The sequence below is a fragment of the Caretta caretta genome, chromosome 2 (genome assembly GCF_965140235.1).
Source record: "Caretta caretta isolate rCarCar2 chromosome 2, rCarCar1.hap1, whole genome shotgun sequence".
NCBI classification, from domain to species: domain Eukaryota; kingdom Metazoa; phylum Chordata; order Testudines; family Cheloniidae; genus Caretta; species Caretta caretta.
The window spans coordinates 42731036-42743779 of NC_134207.1; the positions used below are offsets into that span (position 1 = coordinate 42731036).

The window sequence follows — 12744 nt, forward strand, 5'->3', positions numbered from 1 at the left end:
GTGGAAGCAGACTTACACCAGCAGTGAGTACATATAAAATGATGTCATGTTAAGCTACTAACATTTTACACTTGCTAGGTTCACTACACAAAGTGAAGAGTCAATTAGCAAAGTGATTTCTAAGGTGCCATCCTCTTTTGGTCCTGAAATGTCTGAAAATTGTCAACTACAGTAACTCCTCACTTAATGTTGTAGTTATGTTCCTGAAAAATGCGACTTTAAGTGAAACAATGTTGAGCGAATCCAATTTCCCCATAAGAATTAATGTAAAGGGGGGGGTTAGGTTCCAGGGAATTTTTTTTTCGCCAGACAAAATGCATTATATACATTTTAAACAATTGTAAACAAGCAATTTAATACAGGTATAAGTTTTAAACAGAGGAGGTGCCCCTGCCTTACCCCACACAGGCACAGCCCACTGGCACTGGAGATGAGGCAGGCAAGGAGGCTGAAGGTGCTGTAGGCTAGGAGAAGCACGTTGCGCTGCAGCGGCAGCTTTCCCTACTCTGCAAGCACCAGGGGCTGGGGGGGGCTCAACCCTCAGCCTGCCCACTCCCCACTCCCCCCTTCCCCCAAGCCCCCACCCTTGACCCGCCTCTTCTCCCCCACCCCACCTCCTCCCCCCTTTACTTCGCATGCTGCATCCTTGCTCCTCCCCCCTCCCTCCCCTCCCTTCTAAACACCGCAAGCCAGCTGATTGCCGCGTTTGGGAGGCAGGGGAGGGAGGGGGAGCCTGCACGCCAAGTCCTCACTCCTCCCTTCAAAATGCCGCAAGCCAGCTGATTGCCGTGGGCAGGAGGCGGGGGGGAGGAGGGGTAGGTGCTGATCCTCAGGGTCTGCCAGTGGGCAGGAGGTGCTGTGGCGAGGGGAGGGGCATAGGGAGGCTGCCAGCTGCGGAGAAAGCAGGCAGCCAAACAATGTAAGAGTGGAGCATTGCACAACTTTAAACGAGCATATTCCCTAATTGATCAGCAACATAACAACGAAACAACGTTAACCAGCATGACTTTAAGTGAGGAGTTACTGTATAGGCAGTACTCGAGGATTATCAACTTCATCTGAGGAGAATGAAGAAATTGCCACAAGTGCAGGAGGGCCTGCATATTGCTCTAGGTGATCTTCAAAATTACTTTGGACAAATCCTTTTTGGCTCATGAGGACCACTCTGCTGAGGTGTGTGCATCAACCTGGCAGGTTCAACTGTACTATAGTAGAAGCAGCAAAGAGTCCTGTGGCACCTTATAGACTAACAAACGTATTGGAGCATAAGCTTTCGATACATCTAACGAAGTGGGTATTCACCCACGAAAGCTTATGTTCCAATACATCTGTTAGTCTATAAGGTGCCACAGGACTCTTTGCCACTTTTACAGATCCAGACTAACACAGCTACCCCTCTGATACTTGTACTATAGTAGGATATCTATTCCCGGATAAGGAGGGTGATCATTAACAGTATAGCCCAAATACTGAACTTAAGGATTCCAAGAGAGCCAATAAGGCCAACACTGCATACAATAAGGATATGGGATATGAGGTCAAGGTCGAGGAATCCAGAGAAATTGCACTTTGCCTGATTCATCTCTCTTACAGTAAGTAAAAGGATGTCCTGAAGACACTTCCTTTGGCTGTGATGCATGAATTGACCCAAGGGAGAGAATGATAACCCTGAGACAAGAACTTCTGCTATATGCTGATGAAGACACAGAAGAGTAAACTTTCTACCAGGAGCACATCTGGCTCTCAGCCTGGTCGTTAGGCAACCCAGCCAGCTCAGTGACACCCAATGAGCTTTCTCTGATTGTGCTTCCTGATTGGGCAGGTGAGCCACTAGCCTGCCACTTAAGCCTGGCAGTGGCAGCAGCAGAGCAGCTGCTCAATGTGTACCACACCTTCATAAAATTTGTCCTTGATCACATCTGGGTTGGTCATAGTAGGGTCATAGGCGCTGAGGATAGTTGCACATCTTTTCTCAAACAGCGAGAGTCTCATTAGCATGAGTCTATCATTCACACCCTTTGGGAAATTCATAAGTTTGCTAACTAGCTGTGTTTTGATGGCAAACCCAACACCACCTTCAAGTCGCTCTTCTTTACTATGGCCACTCCACAAGAAGGTATAGCTGGCTTCTTTTTCAGTAAGTTGTCCTTCTTCAGCTAGACAAGTTTCACGCAGGGCCACTATCTGGATATTGTATCTGGCCAGTTCCCTGCTAACTAGAGCTGTTGTTCTCTCTGGTCTATCTGCTATTATGCAGCCCATTAATGTGTGCACAGTCCAAGCATCAATGGTGAGTGATGTCATCTTTGTCTTTTTCTGTGACTTTTACTGCTATAGCGGGATCCCCATCAGCCACAGTATGCTGACCAGGGTTAAGGTGAAACAGACAATATTTAGGGCACCTTTTCTAGCCCCTTCCTGATACTGGAGTTATAATCTACGAGCAGAGGGGACCTGCTGAGGCAGAGCAGAAGCGCCAGCAGGGTAAATCTTGCAACAGCAGCATGTCTGGTGTTAATCAAGTTACCTATAGTGGCATCTCTTGTTCAGTGTGCCACAGACAGTTCAAATTGGCCTGATCAGCCACCCATGTGTTCACAGAAACCAAACCAACCAGTGATGTCATGGTCATCTTCAAACTCAAAGGACGAACACCAACACCGCACCTGCACTTAGAATCATAGAATCATAGAATATCAGGATTGGAAGGGACCCCAGAAGGTCATCTAGTCCAACCCCCTGCTTGAAGCAGGACCAATTCCCAGTTAAATCATCCCAGCCAGGGCTTTGTCAAGCCTGACCTTAAAAACCTCTAAGGAAGGAGATTCTACCACCTCCCTAGGTAACGCATTCCAGTGTTTCACCACCCTCTTAGTGAAAAAGTTTTTCCTAATATCCAATCTAAACCTCCCCCACTGCAACTTGAGACCATTACTCCTCGTTCTGTCATCTGCTACCATTGAGAACAGTCTAGAGCCATCCTCTTTGGAACCCCCTTTCAGGTAATTGAAAGCAGCTATCAAATCCCCCCTCATTCTTCTCTTCTGCAGGCTAAACAATCCCAGCTCCCTCAGCCTCTCATCATAAGTCATGTATTCTAGACCCCTAATCATTTTTGTTGCCCTTCGCTGGACTCTCTCCAATTTATCCACATCCTTCTTGTAGTGTGGGGCCCAAAACTGGACACAGTACTCCAGATGAGGCCTCACCAATGTCGAATAGAGGGGAACGATCACGTCTCTCGATCTGCTCGCTATGCCCCTACTTATACATCCCAAAATGCCATTGGCCTTCTTGGCAACAAGGGCACACTGCTGACTCATATCCAGCTTCTCGTCCACTGTCACCCCTAGGTCCTTTTCCGCAGAACTGCTGCCTAGCCATTCGGTCCCTAGTCTGTAGCGGTGCATTGGGTTCTTCCATCCTAAGTGCAGGACCCTGCATTTATCCTTATTGAACCTCATCAGATTTCTTTTGGCCCAATCCTCCAATTTGTCTAGGTCCTTCTGTATCCTATCCCTCCCCTCCAGCGTATCTACCACTCCTCCCAGTTTAGTATCATCCGCAAATTTGCTGAGAGTGCAATCCACACCATCCTCCAGATCATTTATGAAGATATTGAACAAAACCGGCCCCAGGACCAACCCCTGGGGCACTCCACTTGACACCGGCTGCCAACTAGACATGGAGCCATTGATCACTACCTGTTGAGCCCGACAATCTAGCCAGCTTTCTACCCACCTTATAGTGCACCCACCTTGCCCTGCTCCTGCTTCCAGTCCTTGCTCCAATCCCTGTTCCAGCCCCATTCTGGCCCTCATCTACCCCTTCCTCCAGTCCTCAGTCCAGCCTTGACTCCTGTCCGCTCTGGTCTAGTCCTTGCCTCCCTGCCCTGCTTCTGATTCGGACTCTGGTTTGGACCCTGGACTGGGCTACTCAACCCTGACTCCAGCTTCACCCTTGGCCTGGTATCTGACTCCTAGATCTACGCTCACCATTACTCCAAATTACCACTGTAACCACCAAGCAAGATCCTGTGCTACCCACTAGATAGGCTGCCTGCTGATCTCTGAGGAGTTGAAGGGGTTTGGAGAGGACAGAGACAATCTTCCATGCAATATGGTTATCAGTGCCCAAGAGGACTGATGCAGTAAAATCTTAACAGTAACTTAGATTCTAGTACTGATGTTGGTTTTGTAGGTACTGGTAACAGTATCACATCTAGAAGGAAAGATTCTGGTTCCAAATGTAGCTGGAGCCAAGGTAACTTGTACCAAACAATGCAGTACCCAGGAAGGTAGTACTGAGTAAGAGGCACTGATACAATAAGATTGATGACTTGTGGCACCTTAGAGTCAAAATTTATTTGAACATAAGCTTTCGTGAGCTACAGCTCATGCTGTAGCTTACGAAAGCTTATGCTCAAATAAATTTGTTGGTCTAAGGTGCCACAAGTCCTCCTTTTCTTTTTGTGGATACAGACTAACATGGCTGCTACTCTGAAATAAGATTGATGTAGATTAAGTTCCAATTTCTTGAATTGGTACAGAGGTTACTGAAGCAGATGGTACCAAATGTAGTTTGAGAGCACCTGAAACAACTTTCAACTCGTAGCTCTCCAAGTCAGCCACACCCTTCATTAACAATTCTCCGAGAAATAACTTCAGTTGAGCTGCTCAAGCTTTCTCTATATGTTTGGAAAAAGATCTGCAGATGAAGCATTTACACAAAATGTGGCCTTCTCCAAGGCAAAATAATTTAAGAATGTTCATCATTTAGGGGCACGGTCACCGCATGTGAAGGGCAGAACTTAAGCCATGGAGACTTTGTCTCACCATGAAGCTGATGCCTCGGTACTGAGGGACATTGGAATGTCTCACTATTTTTTTTAGGCCAATGGGCTAGAAAGAGCTAATTAACTCTAAAACTAATTCTGTACTAATCTAACATCTGAGAGCTAGGGTGTAGCAGGTGGGCACTGCCAAATTCTCTCTCACAGACATAGATGGGAAGCAGGATCTGAAAGGAGGCTGGGTCTGCTCCAACCTTCATGCCCTTGAGTAGGGGGGTGGCATAAGGGTACACAGGATGCAGCACTGCTAGCCAAAAGCATCTGACTTCACATGCATGACACATCTGCACCTATAATGGAATCCATGTGGACAAATACTCAAAGAATTACCGAATCCCCACAGTCTGCTTCAATGCTGGTGCTTTAACACAGGCCCAGTCTCCTTTTGCCTAACTTCTATTCCCTCTTTTAAGCCAGTAACTCCAGCCTTGACACCCCCTTTGTCTTCTTCACACACAAACATCTCCATGCCTTAATCCATACCACCCCGTATGCTTGGAATACTCCACAACTTCATTCAAATCTCTCATAAAGAAAGACTCATTTTAGATGAAAAGCCAACAGAAATGAATTAAACATTTAAACTAAACTTTTTTTAAAAAAGTAACAACACTGGTCATTAAAAGCTGTATCAGTTATTGAGTCTTTGCATGAACTTATTTCTTTAACCCTATTCAACCCAGTATTCCTCCCTAGAATGTGCGAGATCACTTGTTATGCCATGTCCCAGCCTAAACTGTAATCTCCTCAGGGCAGGAACTTGTGGGTCTAACTATGGATTTGTTAAGAACAAATCATGTCAAATCAGCCTAATAACTTTCTTTGATAGGGTAACAGGCCTTGGGATAGGGTGAAAGTGATAGATGTGGTATATCTTGACTTTAGTAAGGCTTTTGATACTGTCTCACATGACCTTCTCAAACAAACTAGGGAAATATAGCCTAGATGAAGGTATTATAAGATGGGTGCATAACCGGTTGGAAAACCATTCCCAAAGAGTAGTTATGAATGGTTCACAGTTAAGCTGGAAAGACACATTGAGTGGGGTCTTGTCCTCAGTCCAGTTCTGTTCAATATTTTCACCAATTATTTAGACAATGGCATAGAGAGTACACTTATAAAGTTTGCAAACGATACCAAGCTGGGAGGGGTTGCAAGTGCTTTGGAGGATAGGATTAAAATTCAAAATGATCTGGACAAACTGGAGAAATGGCCTGAAGTAAATAGGATGAAATTCAATCAGGATAAATGCAGGATACTCCACTTAGGAAGGAACAATCAATTGCACACATACAAAATGGGAAATGACTGCCTAGGAAGGAGTACTGCGGAAAGGAATCTGGGGGTTATAGTGGCCCATAAGCTAAATATGAGTCAATGGCATCACACTGTTGCAAAAAAAAAGCGAACATTATTCTGGGATGTATCAGCAGGAGTGTTGTAAGCAAGACAGGAGAAGTAATTCTTCCAATCTACTCTGTGCTGATCAGGCCTCAGTTGAAGTATTGTGTCCAGTGCTGGGCACCACATTTCAGGAATGATATGGACAAATTGGATAAAGTCCAGAGGAGAGCAACAAATATAATTAAAGGTCTAGAAAACATGACCTATGAGGAAAGATTGAAAAAACTGGGTTTGTTTAGTCTGGAGAAAAGAAGACAGAGGGGACATAACAGTTTTCAAGTACTTAAAGGTTGTTACAAGGAGAAGGGTGAAAAAAAAAAATGTTCTCCTTAACCTCTGAGGATAGGACAAGAAACAATGGGCTGAAATTGCAGCAAGGGAGGTTTAGGTTGGACATTAGGAAAAGCTTCCTGTCAGAGTGGTTAAGCACTGGAACAAATTGCGTAAGGAGGTTGTGGAATCTCAGTCATTGGAGGTTTTTAAGAACAAGTTGGACAACCACCAGTCACAAATGGTCTAGTTAATACTTAATCCTGCCTTAAGTGCAGGGGACTGGGTTTGATGACTTACTGAAGTCCTTTCAAGTAGTACACTGCTATGATTCTGTGAGCTACTGTGACTCAGACATTCACAGGCATACCCAGGGCGGTATCTGTGTCTGAACAGCTTCTCATTATCATACTCAAGCAGGCTCAGGCTCAGAAGTAACTCAGGGATGAGTCATTGGATCATAGAACCATAGGGTTAGAAGGAACCACAAGGGTCATCTAGTCCAACCCCCTGCCACTATGCAGGATGTGTAGTGTCTAAACCATCCAAGACAGGTGGCTATCTAGCCTCCTTTTGAAAACCTCTAGTGAAGGAGCTTCCACAACTTCCCTAGGCTCTCTGTTCCATTGTCTTACTGTTTTTACAGTTAGGAAGTTTTTTCCTGAGATTTAATCTAAATCTGCTATGCTATAATTTGAACCCATTGCCTCCTGTCCCGCCTTCTGTGGCAAGAACGAACAACTTTTCTCCATCTTTTTTATGGCAGCCTTTCAAGTATTTAAAGACCACTATCATGTCCCCCTTAATCTCCTCTTTTCCAAATCAAACATTCTCAGTTTCTTCAGTCTTTGCTCACATGGCTTGAATTCTGTCCCTTTGATCATCTCTGTCACTCATCTCTGGATCTTTTCCAGCTTCTCTACATCCTTTCTATGCTGCGGTGACCAAAATAGGACATGCAGTAGCTCTCCAGCTGAGGCCTAATCAGCACTGAGTAGAGCGGTACTATCACCGCCTGTGACTTGCACGCTATGTCTCTGTTAATGCAACCCCAAATTGCATTTGCTTTTTTTGCAACAGGATTGTATTGTTGACTCTTGTTGAGGTTGAGATCCACTACAACTCCCAGATCCTTCTCAGAAGCACTGCTCTCAAGCCAGTTATGCCCCATTCTGTATTTGCGTGTTTGTATTTTCTTCCCTAAGTGCAGTACCTTATATTTATCTTTGTTGAATTTTATTTTGTTGTCTATAGCCCAGTTTTCCAATTTATCAAGGTCCCTCTGACTTTTAGTCTGCAGTCTTCCATACATACATACATACATACACACACACACACCAGCTTTGTGTCATCTGCAAATTTAATCAGTACACTCTCTATTCCTACATCCAGGTAATAAAGATGTTAAACAACACCAGACCCAGAACAGATCCCTATGGAACCCCACTTGAGACCTCCTTCCAATCTGACATCATTCCATTAATAGTTACTCTTTGTTTGCGGTTATTTACCAATTATGTATCCACTTAATGTTAGTTCTACTGAGCCTGCATTTCTCCAACTTACTTATCAGAATATCATGTGGGAGTGTGTCAAAAGCCTTTTAAAGTCCAGGTAAGTTATGTGCACCACATTCCCCCTTGCCACCCAATCAGTTATCCTGTCAAAGGAGGAAATCAAACTGGTTTGGCATGATTTATTCTTAGTAAATCCATGCTGGCTGCTAGTGATCACCCCTTCATCCTCCAAGTATTTACAAATTGAATGTTTTATATATTGCTCTAGTAGCTTCCCAGGCATTGAGGTCAGGCTGACTAATCTGTTTTTCTCTGGCTCCTCCTTTTTAAAAAATAGGCACTATGTTAGCCTTCTTCAATCTTCTGGGACCTCTCCTGTCATCCATGAGTTTGCAAATATTATTGCCAGTGGCACCAGACTTTCTTCAGCTAATTCCTTCAGCACTCTGAGATGAATTGCATCAGGTCCTACTATCTTGAATCCATTCAAATTAGTCAGAAGAAGATCTCTGACATGTTCTTTACTTATCCTGATCTGGATCCCTTCCCCTTTATCATCACACCAGGCAAATTTATGGGTCAAGCCCTCAGCCTCTGAAAACTTCTTTGCACAATAATATAAAATCATTGTGACACACTGTATCCAAAAATAACACCCTGTACCCCCTATATTCACCACTTGTATATGGCTAGGATATATTTTCTATGCCTTGTGAGGTATCGTTGGAAAAGTCATAATCTATTGAACATTACTGTCCTGTTGAAACGTACATATCATCATTGTACAGGAAGTTATGAGATTTTGCTGTATGTTTGTTACTGAAACATGTGCGTCTGGAAAATGCCCACACACTAGCTCCTCAGGGCATGGCTACACTGCAAACTTCAAAGCGCTGTCGCAGGAGTGCTCCCGAGGCAGCGCTCTGAAGTGCGAGAGTGGTTGCGCGCGCAGCTCCCAGAGCTCGGAGCCTGTTTTCACTGGCGCTTTAAAGCTCTCCGACTTACTGCGCTCAAGGGGGTAATTTTTCACACCCCTGAGCCAGCAAGTTAGAGCGCTATAAAATGTAAGTGTAGCCAAGCCCTTAGAAATAGCAAATAAACTCTGAACACAAGCCTTACATGTCAAGCCTCACGTACACAAAGGATGTAAGCAAGAATTTGCAATTCATATGAAGGACTGAATGAAGGCATATAGGCAATGGCACTGCCTGATCCCCATGACACTAAGCCCTGGTCTACACTAGGACTTTAGGTCGAATTTAGCAGCGTTAAATCAATGTAAACCTGCACCCATCCACACAATGAAGCCCTTTATTTCGACTTAAAGGGCTCTTAAAATCGATTTCCTTACTCCACCCCTGACAAGTGGATTAGCGCCTAAATCGACATTACCGGCTCGAATTTGGGGTACTGTGCACACAATTCGATGGTATTGGCCTCCGGGAGCTATCCCAGAGTGCTCCATTGTGACCGCTCTGGACAGCACTCTCAACTCAGATGCACTGGCCAGGTAGACAGGAAAAGAACTGCAAACTTTTGAATCTCATTTCCTGTTTGGCCAGCGTGGCAAGCTGCAGGTGACCATGCAGAGCTCATCAGCACAGGTGACCATGATGGAGTCCCAGAATCGCAAAAGAGCTCCAGCATGGACCGAACGGGAGGTACGGGATCTGATCGCTGTTTGGGGAGAGGAATCCGTGCTATCAGAACTCCGTTCCAGTTTTCGAAATGCCAAAACCTTTGTCAAAATCTCCCAGGGCATGAAGGACAGAGGCCATAACAGGGACCCGAAGCAGTGCCGCGTGAAACTGAAGGAGCTGAGGCAAGCCTACCAGAAAACCAGAGAGGCGAACGGCCGCTCCGGGTCAGAGCCCCAAACATGCCGCTTCTATGATGAGCTGCATGCCATTTTAGGGGGTTCAGCCACCACTACCCCAGCCGTGTTGTTTGACTCCTTCAATGGAGATGGAGGCAACACGGAAGCAGGTTTTGGGGACGAAGAAGAAGAAGATGATGATGAGGAGGAGGAGGAGGTTGTAGATAGCTCACAGCAAGCAAGCGGAGAAACCAGTTTTCCTGACAGCCAGGAACTGTTTCTCACCCTGGACCTGGAGCCAGTTCCCCCTGAACCCACCCAAGGCTGCCTCCTGGACCCAGCAGGCGGAGAAGGGACCTCTGGTGAGTGTACCTTTTAAAATACTATACATGGTTTAAAAGCAAGCATGTGAAAGGATTACTTTGCCCTGGCATTCGCGGTTCTCCTAAATGTACTCCTAAAGCCTTTGCAAAAGGTTTCTGGGGAGGGCAGCCTTATTGCGTCCTTCATGGTAGGACACTTTACCACTCCAGGCCAGTAACACGTACTCGGGAATCATTGTAGAACAAAGCATTGCAGTGTATGTTTGCTGGCATTCAAACAACATCCGTTCTTTATCTCTCTGTGTTATCCTCAGGAGAGTGAGATATAATTCATGGTCACCTGGTTGAAATAGAGTGCTTTTCTTCAGGGGACACTCAGAGGAGCCCATTCCTGCTGGGCTGTTTGCCTGTGGCTAAACAGAAATGTTCCCCGCTGTTAGCCACAGGGAGGGGGGAAGGTTGAGGGGGCAGTCACGCAGTGGGGGGAGGCAAAATGCGACCTTGTAACGAAAGCACATGTGCTATGTATGTAATGTTAACAGCAAGGATTACCCTGAAAGAGTGTAGCCACTGTTTTATAAAATGTGTCTTTTTAAATACCGCTGTCCCTTTTTTTTTCCTCCACCAGCTGCATGTGTTTCAATGATCACAGGATCTTCTCCTTCCCAGAGGCTAGTGAAGCTTAGAAAGAAAAAAAACACACTCGTGATGAAATGTTCTCCGAGCTCATGCTGTCCTCCCACACTGACAGAGCACAGACGAATGCGTGGAGGCAAATAATGTCAGAGTGCAGGAAAGCACAAAATGACCGGGAGGAGAGGTGGCGGGCTGAAGAGAGTAAGTGGCGGGCTGAAGACAGGGCAGAAGCTCAAATGTGGCGGCAGCGTGATGAGAGGAGGCAGGATTCAATGCTGAGGCTGCTGGCGGACCAAACCAGTATGCTCCAGTGTATGGTTGAGCTGCAGCAAAGGCAGCTGGAGCACAGACTGCCACTGCAGCCCCTCTGTAACCAACCGCCCTCCTCCCCAAGTTCCATAGCCTCCATACCCAGACGCCCAAGAACGCGGTGGGGGGGCCTCCGGCCAACCAGCCACTCCACCACAGAGGATTGCCCAAAAAAAAGAAGGCTGTCATTCAATAAATTTTAAAGTTGTAAACTTTTAAAGTGCTGTGTGGCATTTTTCTTCCCTCCTCCACCACCCCTCCTGGGCTACCTTGGTAGTCATCCCCCTATTTGTGTGATGAATGAATAAAGAATGCATGAATGTGAAGCAACAATGACTTTATTGCCTCTGCAAGCGGTGATTGAAGGGAGGAGGGGCGGGTGGTTAGCTTACAGGGAAGTAGAGTGAACCAAGGGGCGGGGGGTTTCATCAAGGAGAAACAAACAGAACTTTCACACCGTAGCCTGGCCAGTCATGAAACTGGTTTTCAAAGCTTCTCTGATGCGTACCATGCCCTCCTGTGCTCTTCTAACTGCCCTGGTGTCTGGCTGCGCATAACCAGCAGCCAGGCGATTTGCCTCAACCTCCCACCCCGCCATAAACGTCTCCCCCTTACTCTCACAGATATTGTGGAGCACACAGCAAGCAGTAATAACAGTGGGAATATTGGTTTCGCTGAGGTCTAAGCGAGTCAGTAAACTGCGCCAGCGCGCCTTTAAACGTCCAAATGCACATTCTACCACCATTCTGCACTTGCTCAGCCTGTAGTTGAACAGCTCCTGACTACTGTCTAGGCTGCCTGTGTACGGCTTCATGAGCCATGGCATTAAGGGGTAGGCTGGGTCCCCAAGGATACATATAGGCATTTCAACATCCCCAACAGTTATTTTCTGGTCTGGGAATAAAGTCCCTTCCTGCAGCTTTTGAAACAGACCAGAGTTCCTGAAGATGCGAGCGTCATGTACCTTTCCCGGCCATCCCACGTTGATGTTGGTGAAACGTCCCTTGTGATCCACCAGAGCTTGCAGCACTATTGAAAAGTACCCCTTGCGGTTTATGTCCTCGCCGGCTTGGTGCTCCGGTGCCAAGATAGGGATATGGGTTCTGTCTATGGCCCCACCACAGTTAGGGAATCCCATTGCAGCAAAGCCATCCACTATGACCAGCACATTTCCCAGGGTCACTATCCTTGATATCAGCAGATCTTTGATTGCGTGGGCTACTTGCATAACAGCAGCCCCCACAGTAGATTTGCCCACTCCAAATTGATTCCCAATTGACCGGTAGCTGTCTGGCGTTGCAAGCTTCCACAGGGCTATCGCCACTCGCTTCTCAACTGTGAGGGCTGCTCTCATCTTGGTATTCTTGCGCCTCAGGGCAGGGGAAAGCAAGTCACAAAGTTCCATGAAAGTGCCCTTACGCATGCGAAAGTTTCGCAGCCACTGGGAATCGTCCCAGACCTGCAACACTATGCGGTCCCACCAGTCTGTGCTCGTTTCCCGAGCCCAGAATCGGCGTTCCACAGCATGAACCTGCCCCATTAGCACCATGATGCATGCATTGGCAGGGCCCATGCTTTCAGAGAAATCTGTGTCCATGTCCTGATCACTCACGTGAC

The 12744-nt window shown here is 46.4% G+C and overlaps 1 long non-coding RNA gene across 1 annotated transcript; it reads left to right on the forward strand.

The window, feature by feature from the left end:
- Nucleotides 1-10133: 10133 nt before the first annotated feature.
- LOC142070744 (uncharacterized) lies at nucleotides 10134-11347 on the forward strand. The gene is made up of 2 exons (XR_012666692.1): nucleotides 10134-10221; nucleotides 10811-11347. It is a non-coding gene; the product is annotated as an uncharacterized LOC142070744 (long non-coding RNA).
- Nucleotides 11348-12744: the final 1397 nt, after the last annotated feature.